At 40.7% G+C, this 26,095-nt stretch overlaps 1 pseudogene; it reads right to left on the reverse strand.

Moving 5' to 3' along the window:
* Nucleotides 1–26,095, reverse strand: part of LOC118854715 — a 58,493-nt pseudogene that overhangs the window by 22,495 nt on the left and 9,903 nt on the right.

Genomic DNA, 26,095 nt, shown 5'->3' on the forward strand with positions numbered 1-26,095 from the left:
GACCCATACTTGCATAAAGCTGCATGATATATCCGATAAGTCATTCAGATTTTGCTTGAAGGCCTTAACTAAAGGAGAACTGCCCATATCCTAAGGCATTGCATTTTTCTTCCTTTGTTTTTTCATATTTCTATTAACCTTAATAGAATGGTTTGCTCTTGCAGTTATATAATCGTTCCTTCCATTAACATTTTAAGCTACTTCAGCTGTCTAAGAAGTCACAACAATTCATTATCGAGTCACTAATGCAGTATTGATTTTAGTTTACTATTAAAATTATTAATGCATCAGTTATTGCAATGATTAGACCCTTGTCTTCTAGAGAATTATTGCTTCAGCCTCAGTAAATTTGGGTTTCTTCCTATTCCCCAAATTGCCTGCCCTATGTAGATGTAACTTTTAGGGCTCCCACCCCATTCTTCCCCTTTCCCAGTAATTCTGTGTATACATTCCTAGCAGCAGAGTCATCACAGATTGGTGATGACAGAGCCTCACACCTACCATTTGTCGTTCTTATTATTAATAGTAATACCTAACATTTATATAGTACTTACTATGGACCAGGCACTGTAGTGAGTGCTTTACAATTATTATCTTGTCTGACCTTGTGAAGTAGGTGATATTATTATGCCCATTACGCAGATGAAGAAATTTAGGCAACCAAAAGTTAAGTGACTTGGCCAGGGTCACACAGCTAGTCCATGTCTGAGGCTGGATTTGAACTCAGGCCTACTTCTAGTCCCAGAGCTCTATCCAATGAGTCACCTAGCTGCCTCAGTGGCTGCAACTAATTACAGCTTGACCAGTCTGCTATATTGCATCTACCTATTTCATAAGGTCAGCAACAGATATCATCACCGGGTCCCTGACAGTAACATCATCGTGTAGATAATCAATCAACTAGACTGTGCTTACTGATGTTCCAGGCGCTGTACTAAGGGCTGACATCCCATTGCTTCCGTGGTTGGCTCTGTTAACCATTTTGTATTTGCCTGATTATAATTTCTATCTCTTGCTCCTAGCTCTGCCTTAGTCATTTAATCTCTGTGAGTCTCAGTTTCTTCATCGGTAAAATGTGAATGGGCACCAGCCTTGGCGATGCATGCCTATAATCCCTACTACTGAGGGTGGTGGATCACTGGAGATATAGCCTGCTAAGCCACTCACCAGTCCACATTTAGTCCAGCACCCATATGGTGAGCCCTTAAGAGCAGAAAACCACCAAACTGTCTAAGGGAGGAGTGAAACAGCCAACCCTGGAAAAGGGGCAGGTCAATGCTTCCATCCCTAGCCACGGGATCAGGCCCGCGAGGGTCCATTATACTTCTAGCCTAGAGAGACTCAGTCTCAAAGAAAAGAAACAAATGGGGATGAGAATACCTGTTCTATCTTAGAGAACCTCTATGAAGGGCAGGTAGGTGGTGCAGTGGATAGAGAGCCGGGCCTAGAGTCAATCAGAACTAGCTTACTGAGTTCAAATTTGGCCTCAGATACTTACCAGCTGCATGACCCTAGACAAGTCACTTAACCCTGTTTGCCTCAGTTTTCTCATCTGTAAAAAAAGCTGGAGAAGGAAATGGCAAATCACTCCAGTATCTTTACCAAGAAAACCCTAAATGGGGTCTTGAAGAGTTGGACAAGACTGAAATGACTAAACAATAACACCACAAGGGAAGTGCTGTGAAAAATGTGAGCTTTTATTATTAATAGCCATCTCTACCAGTCTGCAGTTCTACATCTTCCCTGTCTTCCTAACCCAACGAGGCAGAATGAGAGTCACATCTAAGCTACTTGCATGGCTCAGTCAGTGGCCAAGCTACTGGTTTTGTTCTGTGAGATATGGGGATGAGAGCTAGAGGCAGAAACTGGTGGTGAGAATAAGGAAGCATGAGTATGAATCTGATGTTAAGATTATAAGGGATGAAGAACAGGAGTCAGCATACCAATGTGGAGAGTTCTAACTAATTTGGAATTAGAAATTCTAGGCCAGGTTGGAACAAACAGGAGGAAACCAGGTCCAAGGAGCCAAGGAAAGAGTGAAGTTCTGACCTGAACTGGAATGGCTGGCAACTGGGAAAACAAGAAGGAGTGAGAAGTCCAGAGCTATCACTGACCCAATTGTGCCAAGCTCTGAGAGAGGAAAGAGTGCTAAATGGGGAACCAGAGGATCTGGGGTATCATTTGGGCTCTGCTCCTTACCATTTGGTACCTAATGGCATATGTGACATTGGGCAAATTACTTCACTGGCCCATTAAATGAAGGGGTTAGGCAAGGTGGAACGATAGGAAAAATACTGACTCTGGAGACAGAGGATCTGGGTTTAAATCCTACCTCTTGTAAGTATACTTGTGTGACCTTGAGTAAGTTGCTTAGCCTCCCTGGGACTCAGTTTCCTCATATGTAAAATAAAGGAATTGTACTAGATCAGAGTTTCCCAAACTTATTTGGCCTGCCATCCCCTTCAAAAAAAATTACTCAACACCCCCCTGGAAATCTACTTTCTTTAACCCTTTAATTTTTTTCTTTAAAAATTTGCATCATTAAAAAATATATATATTTCATAAATGAAGCATCTTAAATGTAATGATTTATTGTAAATCTTTGGGGTTTTTCCTGCACTGAAATTTTGATGATGCAATATTGTGTCATGTAACCATTTAGTATCATATTGTAAACAAGTCATTACACACACATTGTATGCTGGACTTCCTGACAATGTGTGACATATTCTCCTGCCAACACTTGTTTGTTAAGACCTTGTAGTAGCAATTTGGGTATGAAGATCTTACCCACCCATTAATAGGCCACATGACCTGCTTAGATCACAGGAAGCCTAAGACATATGTGGTGGTAGGAGCTTCCTGACAGGAAAAGGAAGTTATGTCACAGAAAATGCTGAGAGAGAGAAAGATGTTATGGCTGCTAACGGCCACCCTCGTGATTGTTAGAAATGAACAGGCTGACTTAGCTGTACTCTGAGTTTGTTTTGTGGAAGACCCCTGCAGGGGGTTGAAGAGGTTTTGGGGTGGCGAGTTTCCAGGCTGTGATATTGTGTTTTAAGTTCCTTGCTTTTATGATGAAGTGGGATGACTGACTGTGGGAGCTGAACATTTGGTTATGGAATATGGTTCTCTGGAATCTGAATAAATGTTATACTTCTTTTACCTTCTTTGTGGAGCGTTTCTCATACTTTGCAATACAGAACTACATAGGCATTTTCACGATTATCATTGATGTTGTGTTTTTTGCCTTATTGTTTCAGACCTGTTGGCAGACTTGACCACTGATTGGTTATAACTTCTATTTTGTGTGTTTATTTGGAAACTAATGTAATCACTATGACTTTAACTCTGTTATACAACAGATGAAACAGGTATGAATGGCATTTCAAAATTTTCTTAGCGCTTCTTCTTGTGCTTCCACTGCCCCTTTATTTTTTTCAATGCCCCCCAATTGCACCTGATACTACTACCACTGGTCTGGATTGTTCTAGCACCTCCCAGGGGGGTGGTATTGCCAATTTTGGGAACTTATGTACTACATGACCACGAGGTCCCCACCAGCTCTAGATCAATGACTCTATGAATGCATGGTCTCTACCTTCTATGTGGAAATGTATAATCACAGTACCCTTAAATTTAGAAAAAAAAAACTTCAATAATCATTTAGTCCAACTAAAAGTAAGCTAGGCACAACCTATACCAGCTTGTGAGAGCCAATGGCTAAATTTTTAGTGTGATCATTTACACCTCAGAAATCAGCAAACACTATAAATCAGGGTTTATCATTTTGCTGATTATCTAGAGTAAAAAAAGTGGTGGATAAATTGTTAATAATGCAGATTAAGTCTAAAGAGCATTGTGCATACATTTTTTTTCTGGAGATGTCGTTGTTAAAAATTTACCATTGAGTACAATCTATGCGTCAAAAAGAATCTCTAGTACAAAAACTCAACATGTAGTCATCCAGCCTTTTCTGCAAGACTTAAAGCAAGAAGAAATACATTAACCCTTCAAGACAGCCCATCCCATTTACAGGGGTTTAGATTTCAGAAGGTCCATGGAATTGAAAAATCTATTTTCACTAATCTCTAATTAAAATTTAGCCTTCTTTTGGATTGGCATATAGGATATGTTTGTGTATTTCCCATGTATGCTATATGTTTCCACTTAGATCTGTCTGCATGTGGTTCCCTGGATCTATCATCTCTAGTCTCTTCTATCCACTCTTCTCCAGTGGAGACATTCTTGCCAGGAAGGGAAGCAGGAAATTAGGACCAGGAGGCCCTGGCCACGCTGCTCTCCTTAGAAAAGGGATACCCAACTAGAATTATATCCATCCAACTAAGTACTGTTAGTAAGGGGAAATAACTTTTAGGTTAACATTTCTGATCACTCTCCTTTAATGGCAAAGGAGTGCCCATACCTATATATCCAATGTTTGACTCCCTTCCTACCAAATACCAATTATACCAAGACTGCATGCAGTGCATAGCAAATAGACCTATTTATTCAAGCTAATAGAAACAGAAATCAGAAAAGTTATACAGATGAGAATATAATAGACAATACACAGAGTAAATGTGCTCTCCTAATGTTAGCAAGATATCTCAACTCAATGAAGAAGAATCCCTAGCTATCATCCAATGGGAAACTCCATGAGTGTGGTAAGCTGGGGAGTGGGATGAGATCAAGGTGCCAACTCCTCTTCAGGTCAGCGTCTTCCCACAGTCCTTTCCCTTCAGGGATCTCTCCCTGAAAATAATTCTGGAACTCTCTTCAAACTGGAAACCAGAAGACTCAGATTTCTCTTCTCCTAAGCTTGTACCCCCTCAGGTAGGCATGAAGCACCAAGCAATCAGCCTCTGTCAATGAGGAAAGTGTTAAGCAATTGTGCTTAAGCCCGAGCTTCTGGAAATTATAGGCAACTAGCTTGTACAATGGATAGAAGCCAAGACTTAGAGTCAGAAGACCTAAGACAGATGCCCTGCCTGAGGTATTTAGTAACTGTGAGATATTTACTAACTAACCTTGGCCAAGTTTCTGAACTTCTGTCTCTTGAGGCAGATGGCAAGGCACTAGATAGAGTTCTGGGATTGAAGTCAGGAAGATTTGAGTTCAAAACTGGCCTCAGATACTTACTATGTGATCCTGTGAGACACTTAGCCTCTGTTTGCCTCAGCTTCCTCAACTGTAAAGTGGAGGTAATAATAGATCCTACCTTGCAGGGCTGTTGTGAAGATCAAATGAGACAATATTTGTAAAAAGTGATTAGCACAGTGCCTGGTACGGAGTAGGCATTGCACTAATGCTTATCTTTTTCCTTCCCTCCCCTTCAGTTTCCACATCTGTAAAGTGGGGATAATCACAGAGCTGTGGTTAACATGTGTGAAAGGTTTCGTAAATCATAAAAACACCATACATGTTACCTATTATTAGGTGAAAACATTATTGTAAGAAGTGAACAATAGGCTTCACCAGAGTTCCAACAGGATTTATGACTAAAAACAAAAAAAAAGGCTAAAAATCCTTAAAATTGTTAGGAAGTTTGGCTCCCCCGCCCCACCCCACCCCCCACAACATCAAGTCTCTTAGCTTTGGTCATTCCAATTTATTAAACTTAGCTCAGAGTCCTTTGACGATGAGTCAACAAGTCCCAGTCAGTGTCCTACTGCTCTTAAAGTGTCAGAGTTGTCCAAATTTGTGCATTACCCATGGGGTACCCATCACCAGTCCCCATTGGCCCAAGGAATCAGTGTGCCCTCTCAAAACCTAACATACTAACAGAGAGGGACTTGGGCACCGAGACGCCATTAGGTGCTGCCAAGCATGGAATAAGTGCTTAATCATTTTAAACAAAGGCTATAAAAACCAGCAGGCAGTGAGTAATAGAGATTTTGCACCCATCTTAAGCTAGCGTACTGCCAAGAATATTGTTAGCCAAATAAATCAGTGAAGTATCCTTCCCATTCAAGGTCTCTCTGCCTTGGCTTCTATCCCTATGGGAGCGAAAAGGCTCAATGAAAGCTGTTGTGATTTATATTTACGAAGGAACATCTCCATCTTTTCATGCAGCTCAAGTGTTGTATTAGGAGCAACTGTACCTCCAGCAGCGCTCAAGCAGGACTCCTAATGCATCAGGCAGGTGGCCAATCAACAGAGTGACTAGTCGTATTTTCCTGGAGGTGGCTTTCATCCTCCATTTCTCACTCTCTCCAGTTAAGTGAGAGTTTCATCATGGTCCCCCAGGGGTAATGGTAGAAGGTCCAAGACACAGATGGGAGAAAGGGCTGCTGTACGCTGGGTTAGCTGTGATAGATCTGGCTATAAAGGTATATTGGAGTTTGCTGAAATGGATATGTTATGAGACTGATTTCAAAGGCAGAGAGCCATAATATAGAATCCTAGTTCTCAGAGACAAAAGAGTGATTTTTGCATCCACGGAAAGAAGCACGAAACTTGAAGGGAGGGTTGGAGGTCAGTGGCGGCAGGAGCAGGGTAGAAAGCTCACCTTGGACCCAGTCTCTTGGGGCAGAGCTTCCTATTTGAACTAACTATTCTCAATAACTGGTTATTAAGCTGAGTTGTTTATGTATTACTGAAGGACCTCAGGAGACATTAGCGCTTTTTAAATCCCAGCACCCTGGATATTTCACCCTACTTTTAACTCTGTTAATATTGAAGGAGAAGAGAATCAGAAGAGTAAAAATGTGACATCTGTGTTGAGTTCCCTAATTTCTCTTCACTTCTTCCAAGTTTCCTCTGCAGCTGAGAACAATTTAAATGGAGTCATTTTTAAGACAGCAGGCATCATGTTAGGCCCTGGGTGGTGGTGTTTGTTTTGTTTTGTTTAAACATTTTTTTGTGCATAGCGTTATCGTTCTGATATTGACTATTGACGTACTTAGAAGCTTGCTCCAAGAAACTTATAACCTTATATTTGTACTAATGTTTTATAAAGCAAACCAATTCCTCATGGATCCAGGGGGCTTGAGGTACTCATCCTCTCCATCTCTAGTAAGAGAGTCTCTCAGCTCAGTAAATAAAAGGTAAGCTTAAAGGGGCAGGCACTGGTACCTTGAGTACCAAGAAGGAGGCACTTGAGCAGAACACTGAAAGATACCAAACATTCTAAGGAGGTGAGGAGGAAGAGCATTCCAGGCATGGGAAAACACCAGCAGAGAAGGGAGAGATAGACCATTTTACATGAAGAAGGCTCGTATGGCTAGGAAGAAAGGCATGTTGAGGTGGGGGAATTTGCAAGAGAAGAAAAATAGGAAAGGACCAGATTGTGAAGTTCTTTAAATGTCAAGCAAAGCAATTTCTATTTGATCTTAGGGGTAATTGAGAGCCACTGGAATTTATTGAGGGTTTGAGTAGGGACTGACATGATCAGACCTAGGCTTTAGAAAAATCACTCTGGCATTTGAATGGAAGACAGACTGGAGAAACATGAGTCAGGGAGACCAATTAGCAGGCTATTGTAATAATCTGGGTATTAGGTAATGAGGGCCTGAACCAGGGTGGTGACTGTGTGAGTGGTGTCAAGGGGATGTGTACCAGATGTGTGGTGGAGAAAGGCATGACAAGATGTGGCAACTGATAACATATGTGGGGTCAGAGCAAGGAGTCAAAGATGACATTGGGGTCACAAAATTGGGTTATTAGAAGGTTGGCGCCACCTCTGAAATAACAGTGAAGTGCAGAAGAAGAGTGGATTGGATGGGGGGAATAATTCTCTTTTTCAGACGAGTTGAATTTGAGATGCCTATGGGACATAGTGCTGGAAATATCCAAAGGCAGATCATGAAATCACAATCATAGTAATAGTAACAGACATTGATATGTTGCTTAAAGTTGTACAAAGTACTTGTATCTATATTATGATAATTTCTCTGTGAAGTAGGCACTACAAATATCTCCATTTTACAGAAGAACAAAGAAGGACTCAAAGAGTGACCACGCCCTCAGCCAGGGAGCTGGGGTCATACACAAGATCCAAATCCAGGTCGCTTCTAACTCTAGGGCCATTGTCTTTCTACCACATTAAGTAGATTCTTTCATATGGATACGCATAGCACATTAAAAGTATCTTAAGAAACCCCTCCCTCCTTTTAATGTCTGGCAACAATTTTAATGCAAGTAAAAAAAAAAAGAAAAGAGGAAAGTCTTCTGGCCATAATGTAGGCAGCCCCTATTTTTCACTACATGGTATAGTGTCTAGAGTGCTGAGCTTGGACTGGAGAAGACTTGAGTTCAAATTCTGCCTCATCCATTAACTAGATGTGTGATCCTGGGCAAGTCCCTTAACCACTTTCAGCCTCAGTTTCCCCTTTTGTGAAATGAAGGCAGTCATAGCACCTGCCTCAACAGGGTTGCTGTGAAAATCAAATAAGTTAAGGTATATAGAGTGCTTTGCAAATCTTAGAGCTGTGTGTAACTGCTAGCTATGCTTATTTTCATAATGTTTTCCTGGAATCTGCTTTATAATGTGAATTGTCATTAGGCAGCCCACATTTTCCCATAGGAACAATAATCTTGATGGGGGCCATGTTCTTGACCAAGGATTCTGAAAATAATTGAGATATGGTTGACAGCACGCCAGGAGGGCAAAGTTATAACCTCTCCATAAGCATTGAAAATAGGGTGGCTCTACTTAGACCCCCATGAAACAGACATAAATATATTGCACACGCAGACTGTCTAAGGGACTCTAAGTCCTATAAAAGATATAATCTTTGCGTGTGAAAATTCTCATGCCTGCTACCATTTGTCAAGTTCAGAAAATAAAAAAAATAAAAATTTTTAAAAGGATAACGAGATAGTATATAAGTACCATGTGAAAACATAACTGAGTTTTATCATGCATAGACCAGCATGGAACAATCATACTGGCTGTAATTGTCTTTAGATGTTTGATTAGCAAAATGGGAAGGGAACAGCAGGTACTAGGTGCCTACTATGTGCTTAGTGTTTTATGTATACTATCTCATTTGATCCCCGCAACGACCTGTATCAGCAAGGCAAGAGTAACTATAGATGATAATTGTCAAAATGCCTATGTGGTTCTGTGTCGCAAAACATACGAGATTCTCCACATAGAAGGCAGAAGAAGTAAACCATTTATTCAGACACTAGAGGACCATATCTCATAAGCCATCCACCCAATCCATTACAGCCCCAAAGAATTCGATACATAGTATCACAGCACGTAGCCTCGCCATCAGTAAAACCATCTGCCCCCTGCTGGCGCCTTCCCAAGTAACAAGCGAACTTACAGCACAGCCCATCTGCTCTTTCCCTCAGCTCTAATTGTCGTTAACTGCCATAACTGCTCTCTCAGCATTTCCTGTGACATGACTTCCTTTTCCTCTCAGTAAGCTCCTCCCACCACATGTGACTTGGGCTTCCTGTGATGTAAGCAGGTCATGTAGTCTATTAATGAGGGGGAAAGATCTCCATATCTAAAGTGCACACAACCATGGAAGGTAGGTGCTATCATTAAAAATTGTAAATGTTAATATATAAATTATAAATATTAATATATTGATTATAAATTTAAGCATTAATGTTACTTTATAAATATTATAAACTATAAACATATAAATTTGTGCTATTATGATCCTCATTTTACAGTTGAGGAAACCGAGTTACAGCTGAGGACAGTGGTTAAGTGACCTAAGGTCAAGGTCATATAGCTAGTAAGTGTCTGCGGCCAGATTTGAATTCAGACGTTACTTACTCCAAGTCCAACGCTATCCAATGTGCCACCTAGCTGCTTTAGCCTGGCTCCTTAGAGCTCTGAAGAGGTTTTAGGAAATGATCAGGAGGGTCTGGCTCCGTTTAAGAAGCTATCCCAGTAGAATACTTTGTGCTTTCAGAAATGACAAGCAGGATGCTTTCAGGAAAAACCTGGAAAGACTTATATGAACTGACACAAAGTGAAATGAGCAGAACCAGGAGACCATTGTACAGAGTGACAGCAATATTGTACAGTGATTGAATGTGAATGACTTAGCTGTTCTCAGCAATACAGTGATCCAAGTCAACTCAGAAGGACTTATGATGAAAAATGTTATCTACCTCCAGAGAGAGAATTGATGGAATGTGAATGGGGATTGAAGCATACTTTTTTTTTTAACTTTCTTTATTATTTTGGGTCTTTGATTTTATTTGTTTGTTTGTTTTGGTTTGGTTTTGGTTTTGGTCTGTGTATTCTTTTGCGACATGGCTAATGTGGAAATGTCTTTCAGGACTGCAGATGTATAATTTATATCAAAATGCTTGCCTTCTTGAGGAGGTAGTGGGAAAGGAGGGAAAGAATTTGGAACTGAAAAAATTTTTTAAAAAGTTAAAATTTTTTGTTTACATGTAATTGAGAAAAGAAGAAAAAAATTTCCAGGAAGTTTCAACTGGCACTTTTCTATCCACTTGAGAGAAATATCCATATTGGAAATGGAGATATTCACAATTAATCCATTAGCCTGCCAACTCTGTGCCAAGTGCAGAGCTCTTCAGAGGTTGCTGGTGAGGACAAGGACAAAGACAGTGGTGAAGCTGTTCCCACCTTTCGATAAGAACCGCTTAATGACAATTCACATCATAAAGCAGTTTCCAGGAAAGTATTATGAAAATCATCCTAGCTAACATTTATATAGGGCTCTTCCAAACAAAATGGCTGACCCATTGATTCAATTCAGCAATCATTTCATCAGCACTTACAAAGCTCAGGGCACTCTGCTAAGCCTTGGAGATAAAGGCCCTGCATTCAGACATCTTATAGCTTAATAGAAGAAGGGACAAGTGCGTCAATAACTAAACTCATCTGGGCATTTAAAGCCCTTTCCAATGTGGCTCTCTCCTACTTTTCTACCCTTATTTCCCATTATCCCCCTTCATGAACTTTATGTTTGAGTCAAACTGTACCAGAAACTATACCTCAAACTCCTTTCACCATCTGTTTCTGTGTTTTCACCCAGGCTGACTCCCCTGTCTCCACTTCCAGGCCCTTTTTGGACTAGACTCCTTCTTCTCTGCCTCATAGGAACCTTGGCTTCTTTCCTCATTCCAGGTATTTCCTCTCAGAAGCCTGCTCCTTCCTTTAAATTACCTCACATTTACTTACCTGTGTGCCTGTTATCAGCCACAGTCGGACACATTGAAACTTGACTCTAGCATAGTGATGTCATTTTGGTCCTCTTGGAGAACCAAGGACTACAAGCAACCAACCAACCAATCAAGATTCTTGCCTCTCCAAGTAGAATTTAGGCTTCCTGAGGGTAGTGATAGGGAAAGGAGGGTGTGTCTGTATCCCCATTGCCTAATACTGATCTTTGAACATAGTAAGAGCTTAATAAATGTTTGTTGAGTTGAATTGAACTAGGTTATAATGGAAACTGGGCTAAGTTCAAAGCAGAGATCCAGGTACTATACATTACAATGTCTGAGACAAGTGTAGGCCTAACCCCTTTAGGCTTTCTGACGGGGGTTGCTAAAACATAATATATCATTGTTTCCTTTGAAGTTTCATTCAGTCTTTGAGTATTTTTCTTGTTTGCTTGAAGTCCCCCCCTTATTTTCTTTTTTAAAAAAAAGTTTCCAAACAGGCCTTTCAAAAGCAAATCTAATACAATCTTAGTTTGCATTAAGTATAGTCCCCAAGAAAAAGTGGGCAAGGCACTTAAATTTTTAGGTCCCTAGGCAGCTCTCTATGACTTAATTTCTATTGGCATATTTCAAAAGATAAAGGAGCACCCTTTCCTTATGTGTTCAGTTCCAGGCACCACATTCAGGAAGGACATTACTAAACAGGTATCTATTCAGAATGGAGGAGGACACCATATTTATGTGATATGGGGTCACAATGAAAGATCTAAGATTATTTTGCCTGGAGGAGAAAAGAGAAGGAAAGACATGGTAGTGACCTACTGGCATTTGAAAGTCCACATTATGGAAGTGGAATTAGATTTGTCCGTTTTTTACGCCACAAGGCAGAACTAGGAAGAAGGGGTGGACATTGCCAAGGGACAACATTAGGCCTCATGTCAGAAAAAACCTTTCTAAAAGTTAGAGTTACTCCAAGGTAGAATGGGTTTCCTGGAGAAGTCATGGGATGCCCCTCACTTGAAGTCTTTAAGCAAAGGCTCAGTGACCACAATCCATAAAGGATGCCTTTTCAAGTATAGGTTGGCCTGGATGGCCATTGTTGGTTTCTTCTAATTCTGATATTCTATGATTACATGACTCTCAACGTGGAAGAACAGAAAGGACATTGGTCTGAGATAGAAGAGCTTTAACCTAGGTCAAGACAATTCCCCTCAATTTCTTCATATGATGAGGATTCTAAGGTCCCTCCTTTGGGCTCTACTGTTTTTTAAACTTTTATGCCTCAACCAGGCATGTTTTAAGAGCCTAATATGTTCTGACTTTTTGGAGTGATATAAAAGAAATCTAATCTATTATCTATTAAGATATGGAGCCTGTCCTCAGAGAGCTTACAGTACAGAGATAAAGTCTGCACGAAGAACACTGATAGAACAACACAAGGCGGTAAACCATCCTGTATTCACTTGTATGGGGGCATGGGAAAACTTCTGCAGTTCCAATTTTAGGGTTCAGGTTGGGAAGAAGTTTTATTCAGTGTTTTGTAGGATTGCACATGTATAACCGATATCTGATTACTTGTCGTCTCAGGGAGGGAAGGGATAGAATTTGGAATTCAAAACTTTTAAAAAACATTAAAAGTTGCTTTAACATGTAATGGTAGGGGGGGAATACAATATGATATATTATTTTTTCCAGGAGGTTCAATCATAAAAACAGTGTGTGTGCTCCGCAGGGTTCTGCACTGGGCCTGACTCAAGCTAGTCCCCTTATAGTTTAGATTTGAAATTGGAATGAAATGAGACACTCATTAAAGCATTGAGAAGTTGGCAAAAAGAGATTTGCTTAGTCATAGCAACAGAAGGACAGTCGACAAGGATACGCATTGATGGACTCCTCACATTGATTCAGCTGAACAAAACTCCTTTCAATCAATCAATATTGAGTGCCTTCTATGTGCCAGGCATTGTGCTAAACTCTAGGGATACAAAAAGAGACAAAAGACAGTGCCTGCTCTCAATGAGCTTACAATCTAAGGGGAGGCAACATCCAAACTAGTATCTACAAAGCAAACTCCACGTGGGATAAATAGGGAATAATTAATAAAGGGAAGGCAATGGAATTAAGAGTGTTTGGGAAAGGCTCCCTGTGGAAGGTGGGATTGCAGTTGTAACTCAAAGGAAGCCAGGGAGGGTAGCAGTCAGAGCAGAGGAGGGAAAGTGCTCCGGGCATGGTGTCAGCCAGAGGTAATTCTGGGAGCCAAGAGTTGGCATGTTCATGGAACAATCAGAGGGCCAGTGTCACTAGATCAAGGAGTATGTGTTGGGAGTTAAGGTATAAGAAGACTGGAAAGGGAGGAGGGGGAAAATGTTATGAAGGGTGGTGAATGCCAAACAGAGCACTTTTATATTAGATCCTGGAGGCCATAGGGACCCACTGGAGTTTATTGAGTAGGGGGCTGATCTTGCTTGCCTGGATTACTCATCCTGATCCACTAGTCAAGCCCCAGAGATTCCCCTGGAGCAACTCAGGGCTGCTTTGTACTTGAGATGAGGAAGTGATACCAGAAGTTAGTTCCCTGAGGCAACCAAGTATCAAGGAAGGTCTCAATGCCTTTTAGAGAAAAAACTAGTGGATCTTGCATGGGGGAGGGATTAGGATCATTCTCTGAGCAACAGGTATCCTTTCTAGGTAAAGTGAGAAAGACCCCCAGCATTTGGGGTGGACACCCTGTGGCAAACCCTTGGGAGGAAATGGACAAGAATTGCCCAAGATGGGCAAGTTGCAATCTGCATTACAACAGAGGACAGTCTCATCAAAGAGATCATCACTCCATCGGAGTATTGGAGTATAGCTTGTATTTACTAATTTGTGTACATAGATCACAGGGTCAAATAGTTTTTTGAGCTACAAGGGACCTTAGGGGTCATCACATCCAACCCCTCATTTTACTGAAGAGGAGCTGAAGCCTGGAGAGTCAAGGTCACCCAGGTAGACAGAGCCAGAATTTGAATCCACATCCTCTGATTCCTTCATTCATCTCCAAGCTCTGTCCCTAACTCTCTAGACCCCTTTATCTACCACGCCACAGCAACGTTCTCATTCTGAAACTTCCCTCCTTCCTTGCAGCCTTCTCACTCTGGAAGGTCACTCCACCCTGTTGGCCACTTCCTCTAACTGATGGTTTTTTCCCTGAATCTATCTTTTAACAAAAGTGCCCAATAGCAGCCATGTTGACTTCTTCCTTACACTTTAGGCTCTATTTCTGACTCTCTGAACTTCTTCCACCATGCCCTATGTGGGTACCTTCTCCCTCTACTACACCTTCCCTCTTCAACTTCCTTTTCCTTGAAGTCAAGGATGGTGTTTCTTTTTTGTTTGTTTTTGTATTCACTTAGCCCAAAACCTGAACATAATAAATATTTATTACTTGACTCTGTGAAGAATGATTAATTTAGACCTGTATTTTATTTGGACCCCGTGTTTATTTCCAATTATTATTATTCAGCTAGTTTGATTCCACGTGGGCAGTGATTACTACTGTCGTACCTGCCTACTGATATAGTTAGTCAATCTAGTGAATCCGCTCGCTTAACCAATGATGAGTAAATGACCAAGCCCAGTGTGGCAGGGGTGATTCTATGGCATGGAAAGTCCCCCAACTATTTTTGAATTGTACCTCCACCTTGGTCATCCCTTTGCCAGGGAGTCAACCCTACAGTTCTTGGCCAACAAGTCCTATAAGTACTTGACCAATGGGTGACCCTATCTGGATGCGCCTGCAAATCTATTCCACCATCTATTGCCCAACATGAGGCCAATGACAGGCTATTAGCTCTGCCTACATTTGGATATCCTCTACCAACTAATCTATTGCTGGCATGAGCTGAAAATTCTCCTGGATGGTTGAGATATAGGTCTATCAACCAGTGAGGCTATGTGTTTTATTTTTGCCTCTTCTGTAACGTCTGCATACCAAGCACTATAAAACTAAGACATTAAGGAAAGGGGGCATCTCAGATAGTGAGGAAGATCTGGGGCCCACTTCATTAGAGGGGACCATGGACCCTTTAATAAAGTGCTATTGGCTTAGAGCTCTGCCTCAGTTTCTTTTATTGCAGATTAGACAATTTTGGACCCCACAACTCTGACTCCAAATCCATCACCTTTTCCACTGTGCCACAAGAATATGAGGTACCCCTCCCCTCACCAAGTAGAATGGAAGCCCCTAGAGGGTAAGGATTCTCATTTTGTTTTTTGGATCCCCGTATCTAACATAATCTCTGGTACACAGAAGACATTTAATAAATGTTTGAATTGAATTGGAGTTTTCCCTCTTAGGGAAAATGGTCTAGGCTCTTGTTTCATGTTAGTTCTTCCAACTCTTCAATCCCATCTCAATCACAGAATTTCAGATCAAAAGGTGAACTCTGTCAACCCCTTTATGTTAACAATAAGGAAACTGAGGTCCAAACAATGAAAATGCCCTCCCTAAAGTCATACATACTGCTAGGAAATGGCAGAGTGAAGAGTAGATCCCAGGTTTTATGACGTTGTAATGACAACTGATATTTTCCTGTTGCCTTAAGCTTTTCAAAGTGCTCTATATATATTATATACATTATTTCCTAGCAACACTATGAAACAGGTTCTACAATGTTCTTCAGATGAAGAAGCTGAGCCACAAGAGCATGAAGTGACTTTTGAAAGCTTACTCAATGAGTCCAGGGAAGATGTGGACCCATACAGTCTAGGTCTGCTGGCTTCTTAGTTCACCAATCTTTCTCTCATATCACAGTAAACACTAAAACAGGGGTATAAGCAGCCTACCTGTAACGATAACAACAGTTTTTGAGGGTTCTTAACCTGGTGGAATTCATGAACTTGATTTTTTCTTTCTATACATTTTGGTAACTGTATATCAGTATAATTGGTAATCCTCTATATTTCATTTCATGCACTTAAAAACCTTATTTAGAATGCCAAGGAGTAGAGGGAGTGTTGTAGGAGGGGGGAGGGTAATAGGACATAGAGTGATGAATATAGGTGGCAACTCTAACTCTCAGGACTTAATGATGGGGCATGCTATAATAAAGGGGAAAAATGCTGGCTCTTGAATGAGAGGAACTTAGTTCAGCTTTCACTTACTCAGACACTGAGTAAGTATAATCCTGGGAAAATAATTTCATCTCTCGGAGACTTTGTCTCCTCATCTGTAAAGTGAGATGGTTGTACTAAATGACCTTTAAGGGACTGAAGGTGCCTTCCATGTCTAAATCAGAGAGCACCAGGTGGGGCTTCTATATCTACCACCGTCTTTTGCCTGGCCCTTCACCTTTGCATACTGTAGGAATAAGTGTGCATGGGGGGAGCGGTGTGGAGTTCTTGTATAGCAAGGGTCCCTCCTCACTTTTTCAGAGCTCTGCTATAGCATAAGGCAATACCATGCCAGGGCATAGGGCAATCAATGAATGTGAGGTAGGGGAACTCACATGATAATTCCTTGGGGCATTTAGGAAGGAAGATGCTGACTTGGGGTCAATGGGTAATTGTGGATTGAGATCCCTAGGGATGAAGGACTTCTCCATCTCCTCCAAGGAACAGGGGATAATTCTCCAGTTTAGCAATCTCAATCAGATCCTTTCCAGTGATTTGTATTTTTATGTGCCAATAAAGTGGTAATAGAAGAGAATTGAGGAAAGAGAAAGATGAATTACTAGGCTCTTTTGTGTAAGGAGCCATTCAGTGGAGGGGAAAGAAAGCATCTGGTTATCAATTTCAGGAATGTACATTAGACCCCTCCAGGCAAGTACCACAGACACAGGGATAGAAGCATCCCCAGAGCAAGATCAAGCTGCTTGACCTAGCGTCTCTGTTTCCCCTTCTGTGAGTTCATGCCCCCACAGTAATGAGGATGCATTTATTTCCAAGCTCATTTGAATGTGTTAACGTGGCCCTCTGAAGTGCCAATGTATAAACATCCTCCAGTAGACATTCCAATATGGCCCAACTAATGATGCACCATTGCTAGCATCTCACCCTCTCATAGCCAGGAGAGGATATCTAATGTTTGATTTTTCAAGGTCTGATTATTCCATATGTGGATTGCCTTTTCCAAAGGTAATCGACCCTAGCCTCCTCATTGGCTTAATTTGTCCAATCCCAAGACAAGTAAATAGTAGAATATTACAGAGTAGAACATGGATTCTTAACATGGCATCCCCTGATCTCAGTGGGCCTGTGGAGAGATTTCTGGGACTATGAATTTGGATAGGGGGAAAAAAAATCTTTATTTTCATTAATCTTTGGCTTCCTTTGAAATATGATTTTTTTTATTTTGTGCATTTTGTGCATATGTTAAAAAAACATTAGTCTGAGAAGGGGTCCACAGGCATCAGCAGCCTGCCAAAGTGGTCCATCACACACACACACACACACACACACACACACACACACACACACACACAAATAAAGATCACTTGCATTAGAGGATCTTATCATCTGTTGTAATTTTATTCATGTAGAGCTGCTGAAGCCTTGACAAAGCAGCTGAAAATCTGTGAATGGTGTTTATTTTTTATTCCCAAAAGGTCTTATGTCCCACAATTGAGTATTTTTTTGGTTGTCACTATTAGGCCCCAATTCTTTTTCAGTCATTCAGTTGTGTCTGACTCTACATAACCCTATGGAATTTGTCCATGGGGTTTTCTTGGCAAAGATACCAGATTGGTTTGCCATTTCCTTCTCCAGTGTTTACAGTTAAGGAACTGAAGCAAATAGGGGTTAAGTGACTTGCCCAGGGTCACACAGTTAGTAAGTGTCTGAGTCCAAATTTGAACTCAGATCTTCCCGACTCTAGGCCCAGTGCTCTATCTGCTGTACCCACCTAGCTATCCAGGCCTCAGTTAGACACAGGAAAAAAATTGTTGCTTGAATTGTAATGGGAGAGAAGGGTCCTGGCACATGCCCAAATCACCTAAGATTATGACATTCCCAGACTAATGGAATGCTTTCTGGAGACTGGAGGAAGGGAGCACATATAAACATTCTACATTTCCCTACCATGTGATTGAAAGCAGTCTGTCCCACCCCACCCCCCACATTAGCTACATAGCCGGAACTATTGGTACCTTAACCACAAAAAAAAAGATTCAAAGCAAAAAACTTCATAAGGTTTCATATAACATTTCAGTAAATGAATGAGGCCAATCACTCAACAAAGATGAAAGTATCACTGTCACAAAAAGCTGAACAACAGCTCTGTGTATGGTGGAAAGGACACCGGATTGCAGTCAGGATCTAGGTTTGAATGCACACTTTGCTTCTTATTACTTGTGTAACCTTGGAAAAATAATTTTTCCCCTTCTGGGTCTCTGCTTCCTCATTTGTAAAATGAGTAAGGTTGAATTTGGCTGGGTGGTACATTAGATAGAGCACAGGGCCCGAAATCAGGAAGATCTGAGTTCAGATCTCACCTTGGACTCTTACCAGCAGTGTTTCCCAACTATAACATGGGCAGAATAATGGTACCTACCTCAGAGGGTTGTTGTGAGGATCAGATGGCATAACATTTGGGAAGCACTTAGCACAGTGCCGGGCACATGGGCAGCACCATATAAGTGTTAATGGTTGTTGTTATTACTACATGACTAGTTCAACTATGGAAAAATCACTACCTGAAGACAGAGCATCTTGGTTCTAATCCTCTCGCTAATGCTACTACCTATGGAGCCTCAAGCAAGTCATTTCCCTGTGTCTCTGTTACCTAATCTGTAAGGGGGCTGGAATAGATGACTTCTGAGGTTTTGCCTGGTTCTGGATCTATGATGCCACCACCCATGAACAGTAGCAATAATTCAGGAGAGGGAGGGCGGTGCTAGATTTTGGTAAACCACGGGTGCTAAGGACTAAGGAATGTGGACTTCATTTGCTGGGAAAGGCGTAGTCATTGAAAGGTTTTGAGCAAAGGAATGGCATGATTAAAGCTGGGCTATGTATCTGCCCCAATCTTTTGACATAATGCCTGACACAGAGTAAGCCTTCCCTACGGGTTGTCTCATAAAAATGAATAGAATATGGAGGATTGGGTTTAAGAAGTAGCTAAGTGTCTTAAAATAGTTTTCATTTCAAAGCTCATGAGATCATGGTCTAATACATTGCATCTTCAATACACCTGCACCTCAGGGAGGAAAGAATAGACACAACAGAGAAAAAAGGAAAGAGACAGACAGACAGACCACAACCAAGCCATACACTTTTGGCTTCATGGTGGCTTGGTGTCAGAGAGAGAGACAGAGGGGTAAAATACATGGGAGTGGATGAGAGTGTCAAGGATGGAATAAAGACAGAGAAGATAATAATGTTGAGGGTAGAGTTTGGAGGAACATTCACTTTTCCAAAAACCATGGTTGGTCAAGCATAGTAACACAGACCTATCATCTCTCTTACTGGGAATATTGAAACTAGTGAATTACTTAAGCTTGGGATTTCTAAGATGTAGTAGGGCTAAAGCCAATCAGGCAACCAAACTCCTTCTGAATGGTGAACCCCCATGAAGAGCAAGCCACCAGGCTGCCTAAGGAGAGGCAAACCAAACCACATCAGAAATGGAGCTAGTCAAACTTTCATGCAATTAGTGGTGGGGTCAGGCGCATGAATGGCTGCTGTACTTTCTGCATTAGTAAGATAGAAAGACCTAGTTAGAAAGAAGGAAGAAAAGAAGGAAGGGAGGAAGGAAGGGAGGAAGGAAGAAGAGAAAGAGAGAGAGAGAGAAAGGAAATAAAAAAGGAAAAAGGAAGGGAGGAAGGAAGGGAGGGAGGGAAGAAGGAAGGAAAGAAGGAAGGAAAAAAGGAAGGAAGGAAGGAAAGAAAGAGAGAAAGAAAGAAAGAAGAAAAGAAAGAAAGGAAGGAAGGAAGAAAGGAAGGAAGAAAGAAAGAAAGAAAAAGAACAAAAGAAAGAAAGAACAAAAGAAAGAAAGAAAGAAAAAGAAAGAAAGGAAGGAAGGAAGGAAGGAAGGAAGGAAGGAACAAAGGAACAAAGGAACAAAGGAAGGAACAAAGGAAGGAAGGAAGGAAGGAAGGAAGGAAGAAAGAAAGAAAGAAAAGATGGCTGGAAAGGAAGTCAAAGTCCATTTAGTCCAAACTCTTCATTTTACAGACATGGAAATTGAAAGTTAGAGAGGTTAATGATTTAAGATTTGAAGCCAGATTCTGTGACTCTAGAGATAGTGTTATTGCCAATGGGCTGCACTTTGTCCAAGGATCTTCATGGTACTTCTGCACAGTAACAAAAACAGCTTTTATTGTTTGCTGCTTTGCACAGGAAGAAAGACTCAGGCTAATCCACAAGTCTTTTTCCAGGTCACCTAGATAAAATTAGGAATAAATGTGTTGACTTTCTCCCTCAGTAGGGAGCATTAAATTGATTCTCCAAGGTAATGCAAATAGATTTTTGTACATGCAGATATAAATCTAAGTCTTCCCTATAATTTATAGATCCAGATGTGTTATTACGACTAGTAAAATGCTAAACAATTTTCTCTTTACCATCAGCTAAGAGAAATGTAGGGCTATCTGACTAAGGTCTATCTGATTAAAGTCTAGAAGATGTCTAACTCATTCAATTTGTAAACGAGGAAACTGAGGCACCGTACATTTTTCAAGATGATCATAGGTCCATAGATTGAGAAGCAGGAAGGGACATTACAGACAGATGTATATATATGTGTGTATATATATATATATATATATATATATATATATATATATATATATATTTTATTTTACAGTTAAAGAAACTAAGACCAAGAAATACAGAATGACTTGCCCAAGGACACCCAAGTGGAGCTGAGATTTAAACCCTGTTCTGACTAAAAAGGCAGGTCTCAGGAGTAAATGTGGGAGTCAAACCTGGGAGACTGCTATATCTTTTGTGTCTATTTTTCATTTTTCCCTTTCTTTCCATTTCCTAGAAAATCTGAAATAAGTTGCTTTCTGCATACTTAAGACTAGGTCATGTTCCCTTTATTGCCTGTATCATTCTTGCAAATGGCATCCTTTCCTTTCTTGTAAGCCCAGAGTCATGAGCTATGTTTACGGACGGCAGCTACTAATGTTGATAAAGTAGGTCTGTGGGCAGTGATTTATGGAGTCGATAGCGCCAAATGTCCTATAAATAATGACCGAGGGAACCCAACTGAAATGTTTAATTTTATTAGAAGGCTTGACCAAGAATCAACATCTACCCTGAGAAGAATTTATGTTTACAGTTAGAGCCATAGCCAATGAGGGCTTTGCAGAGCCTCATAAACTGGATGAATGAGTGGCAAAAAGACACCCAAGTCTAAGCAACAATATCAAAGACAAAGCCTCTGTGCCTACTACAGGCAAGAAACAAAAGTGACTTTTGAAAGCAATTTGACTTCAATGAATTACAAGGATTTGTGGATAAATCTGCAGTTCAACTCAGAGCCTAGGAGGCTTGTGGTTGACTGTGCATGTATGTGTACATATATATGCGTGGGTGTGTGTATATATATACATGTATATGTGCATATATATACATATGCGTATGTGGTGTGTGTGTGTGTGTGTGTGTGTGTGTGTGTGTGTGTATAAAATAGAAGTAGAATTCTGAGACAAAGGATCAAGTGGCAGGCAGTCTTCACCAAGGACTTTTGTTTTGTACCTTTTGTTCATCCCTTTAATTTGCATGAAAAATCAAAATAATCTTGTGGTTTAAAAAATCATGGTATATGTAGGGTAGGTATGTATGATTAGACTCAGTGCTTGAAATTCTGTTGAGAAGCCCTGACATTGACCAACGACCAGCAAAGTGCCATCCGACAAAGATGACACATCACAGAATACTAGCAGGGTGTCGTACCAACCAGATGACATTATGTGGATCCCTAGATGGCTCTGATGCTCCTATGAATAGTATATATTCATGGAAGTGAGTGCACTCACCCATTTACACCACTTCTATCTAATCTGTGCTACTCTTCACAAAGACTCATTAATCCAATTACACACTCTCCTGAACAAAGATGAGAAAGCTAAAAAATATATGTCCAAGTGTAATAGGGTTGGGTGGGGGGAGGAGTATTGCAAGCAGCTTAATGCTTCTAAGGCTAGGGGTTTGAAATCCCTACACAAATAAACTAAGATCTTCGTACACACATCAATCCACCAGTTTTAAGATATTTTTGTCACTGTGGTTTATAGTTATAAATGATTCTCTGATTATCAATATCTGCTGAGCCATAAGCTCACCAAAAGTGTTCACCAGCAGCATGGAGGATGTTGTGTTGTTGCATCAAGTCCCAGAAAACTTTAGGGATTCCTCACTGAAATTCATTCTCACTTAAAATAATTCACCCAAGAAAAACAAAATGAAGCATTGCTGTTGTCCTGACTTGTACAGCAGGCAGTCAGCTGAGCTAAAGCATCAGTGAGTAGTACATCTTGAGTAGGCACTATAGATGGCAATGAGCTGGGTCCAAAATCCCAGGTTCTTGTGGAGAGTCAAGGTATAGGTCTGTTAAGCAATGAAATCCTGTATTTTATTCTGTATCATCTGGGTATCAAGCTCTATACAACTAAGACCTCAGATGCATCTCAAATTGTGAGGAAGATAAGAGGTCCTACTCATTGAATGGGGCCAGGTCCCTTTAATAAATGGTTATTGGCTCAGAGCTCTGCCACAGTGGTTTTTTCTTGCAGATTGGACATTTTTGCATCCACTGTTGTAATGTTGCTATTATTATTGTACAGATTCCATTGGTTCAAAGAACTGTCAATATAGATACTCCCTCCACCAGTCTTGATAAACAACTCATCTGTAACTTATACTCTTCTAGAGCTGCCAGAGGCACTGAGAGGGTAAGTGATTTATCCATGATCACACAGCTTCTAACATGTCAGAAGCAGTACTTACAACTGGACAGATCTTCTTGACTCCAAGTCCAGACCTCTAACCACTAAACCACATTGAATCTCTCTATTATAGTTACTAATATTGATATATGACTTCTAAAACATAAAGGAGACAATTGATAAAATATTGCTAGAGATATCAAGTACACCTATTTTCCTCCTGGATATGGAAAGTCAGAATTTTAGAATTCAGGTTATAGGCTTATCAGACAAGACAGCTTAATTTCTAGGCACTTATCACCTCTTAGAAAGAAATTCTTTATTTTTTGCCCTTATTTCTTGGCATCCATTTGCTCAGTCTTCATACTGAACAGTAGCTGCCTTTCAGTATGCACCACATTAGCATTTAATTCCATAGCTCTCAAAATGTATTGGAAAGGAAGGGTGTGGGGCACTTCTAAAATCCACATTTTCCTGGCAAGAGTCTATAGACTCTTGCCCATTTATGCCACATCTTCATCCGAGTCTATGGCAGGAAAACTGCTAAAAGCGGCCATTGCCTATAGAATCAGAAGCTGGATCATTCACAGTCTTGTTTCCTGGGCAGTTTCCTGTCCAGGAAAAACAAAACTTTAAATCAGTTGAAGTAGAAATAGATTTTTCAAATGTTCTGTATTAAAGGCACAATTAAAATCCTCCCTCTCCCTCTTTTAAATGCCTTATGATAGCTTCTAATTTTTCCACGGAGTAAAAGACCTTTTTCATCCAGTGGCCTTCCCTTGGCATTTGTCTTTCATGGATGAGGTCCTAATTACCCTGAGATCTTGTTCTTTTATCTCCTCTATGTCAGCTTCCCTAATGAAGCCCTTGGTGACAGGATAAAGATAATTAAGATTACTGGAGAGAAGGACAAAATACATCCAGAGCAAAGGGAAAAGCAGAGTGAATCTTGGGAAGAGAGTTGGAAGAGCTGGAGAGGACCAATCGAAGGGGAACATGTTGTAGGGAAATAGAACCATGGATGGAAGGGACCTTAGAAATCATCTGATCCAACCCCCTCATTTTTCAGATGAAGAAACCAAGCTTTCTTGAGGCTAAATAACTTGGTAATACAAGTAGTAAATCAATAGTAAATAGTAGTAAATAACAGATAGTTAATAATAGTAAATAACAGATTCCTTTCCTCTTCCTCTTTCTCTCTCCCCCCACTCTGCACCCCCTGTTTCCCGCCCCTCTCTCTCTCTCTCTCTCTCTCTTTATCTCTTTATCTCTCTCTCTCTCTCTCTCTCTCCTCCCTCCCCCTTCTCCTTCCCCTTTCCAATGACTGAGTTCATTTAGAATAACAATATGTCATGGTGGACAGCATGCTAGACCTGGGCTTAAATCTTGACACTTTTCAGCTCTGTAAACATAAGCAAATCACTTATCTACACAGTGCTTGAGTTTTCTCATAGGTGACATGGAGATGACACCTGTAGTATCTACTTTATGGGGATCCATTTTATCTCAACAGTGTTTGCTAGCTTGTCTCAGAATATAAATCTGTTTTGCTTTGTTTTTGCCCAAGGCTCTGGCATTAGGTGTCTGTATAAGCCAATTAATTTCTCATGGAGAAATAACTCTATTCTGCAAGTGCAAACTTCACCTTGACCCCTGGTCAGCTGTCTCAGCAATGGGTGGGTGTCCCAGGGATACATGGATATGTGGGTGGCTCCATTCCAGCCCATCACCACCAGCTGCTGGAAACCATAGAACTTGGCTCAGCAGCCTCTTGTGGGAAATAGAGCCCATATTCCCTCTGGCTTTGTAAGAGGAAATTGTTTTTAAAAAGAAAAATGGTTCAATATTTTCTGGATGTCCAAAGCCATTTTCTCATTTATTAAATAAGAAGTTGAGTCGCTGCTCTCCTAGGTTCCTTCCAGCTCTAAATCTAATTGCAAAATACTCAGAAGAAACGATTTCTATTTTCTTACGTATATTTCCATCAGCTTGTTGCTTCAAAAGGACTTTGAAAACTTTACCTCTGTTAGTCAATGAACCCAAAAGAGAAAATGATACTTTAGAGGTCAGTTCATAGGTCTGGACCCAGTTTGTATGATCCTAGTTTCTTATGGGGTGGGGTTCTCTCTGGGCCATAAGCTCATGCCTCAAAGGACAACTGAGTTATCACCTCTCACGGTACCCCTTTTCTGATTTCTCTGTTGGTGCTTTCTCCCTAACCCAAAACTACTTTACATTTACTCTATATGTGTTTTATATTATATCATGTAATCCTGGACATTCCTTAACCATTTAAGGGTCCCAGGCAACTCCCTAAAACTATAAGTTGGAAAAAAAAAGGTAGTGATTTGCATTTATAGATTGAGTTACCTCACTGTAAATGAAATAGTACCAGTGAAATCATAGGTTGGGTCCAAAAAAGAATTTTCTGAATATCTGACTTGTATGTACCCATCTATGTACCTGTTGCCTTCCCCACTCCCAGTAGACCGTAAGCTCATTGAGAGCAGGAACTGTTTTATTTTCATGTTTGTATTCCTAGAGTCTAGCTATGTATACATGGCATCTGGTAGATGTCTATAAAAGTTTAATAAATCAAATTGAATTATTACTATCATCATAAGAATAGTAACTCACATCTTTGTGATACTTTCCTAGCAACAACTCTATGAGTTAGTTAATGTATATGTTATTACCCTAGCACAGGGGTGGGGAACCTGCAGCCTTGAGGCCACATGTGGCCCTCTAGGTCCTTGAGTTTGACCTTATGAGTGAGTCCAAGTTTTACAGAGCAAATCTTTTTGCTAAGGGGATTTGTTCTGTGAAGTTTGGATTCAGTCAGAAAACTACACTTGAGGACCTAGAGGGCCACATGTGGCCTCAAGGCCACAAGTTCCCTACACAATGGGGAGAGCATTGGATCTGGAGGCAGTCAACGTGGATTCATATCCCAACTCCTCCAATGGCTATCCATGTAACCTTGACTATGTCACAGGACCCATTTCTTCATCAGTAAATCAAGGAGATCAGACTAGCTGGTCTCTCAGAAATCTTCCAGATCTAAATCTGTACTGTATGTGATTTGTGCCTTATGATTGAGGAAATGAAGGCTGTGA

This window comes from Trichosurus vulpecula, chromosome 6 (assembly GCF_011100635.1).
Source record: "Trichosurus vulpecula isolate mTriVul1 chromosome 6, mTriVul1.pri, whole genome shotgun sequence".
In the NCBI taxonomy this organism is placed as follows: Eukaryota; Metazoa; Chordata; class Mammalia; order Diprotodontia; family Phalangeridae; genus Trichosurus; species Trichosurus vulpecula.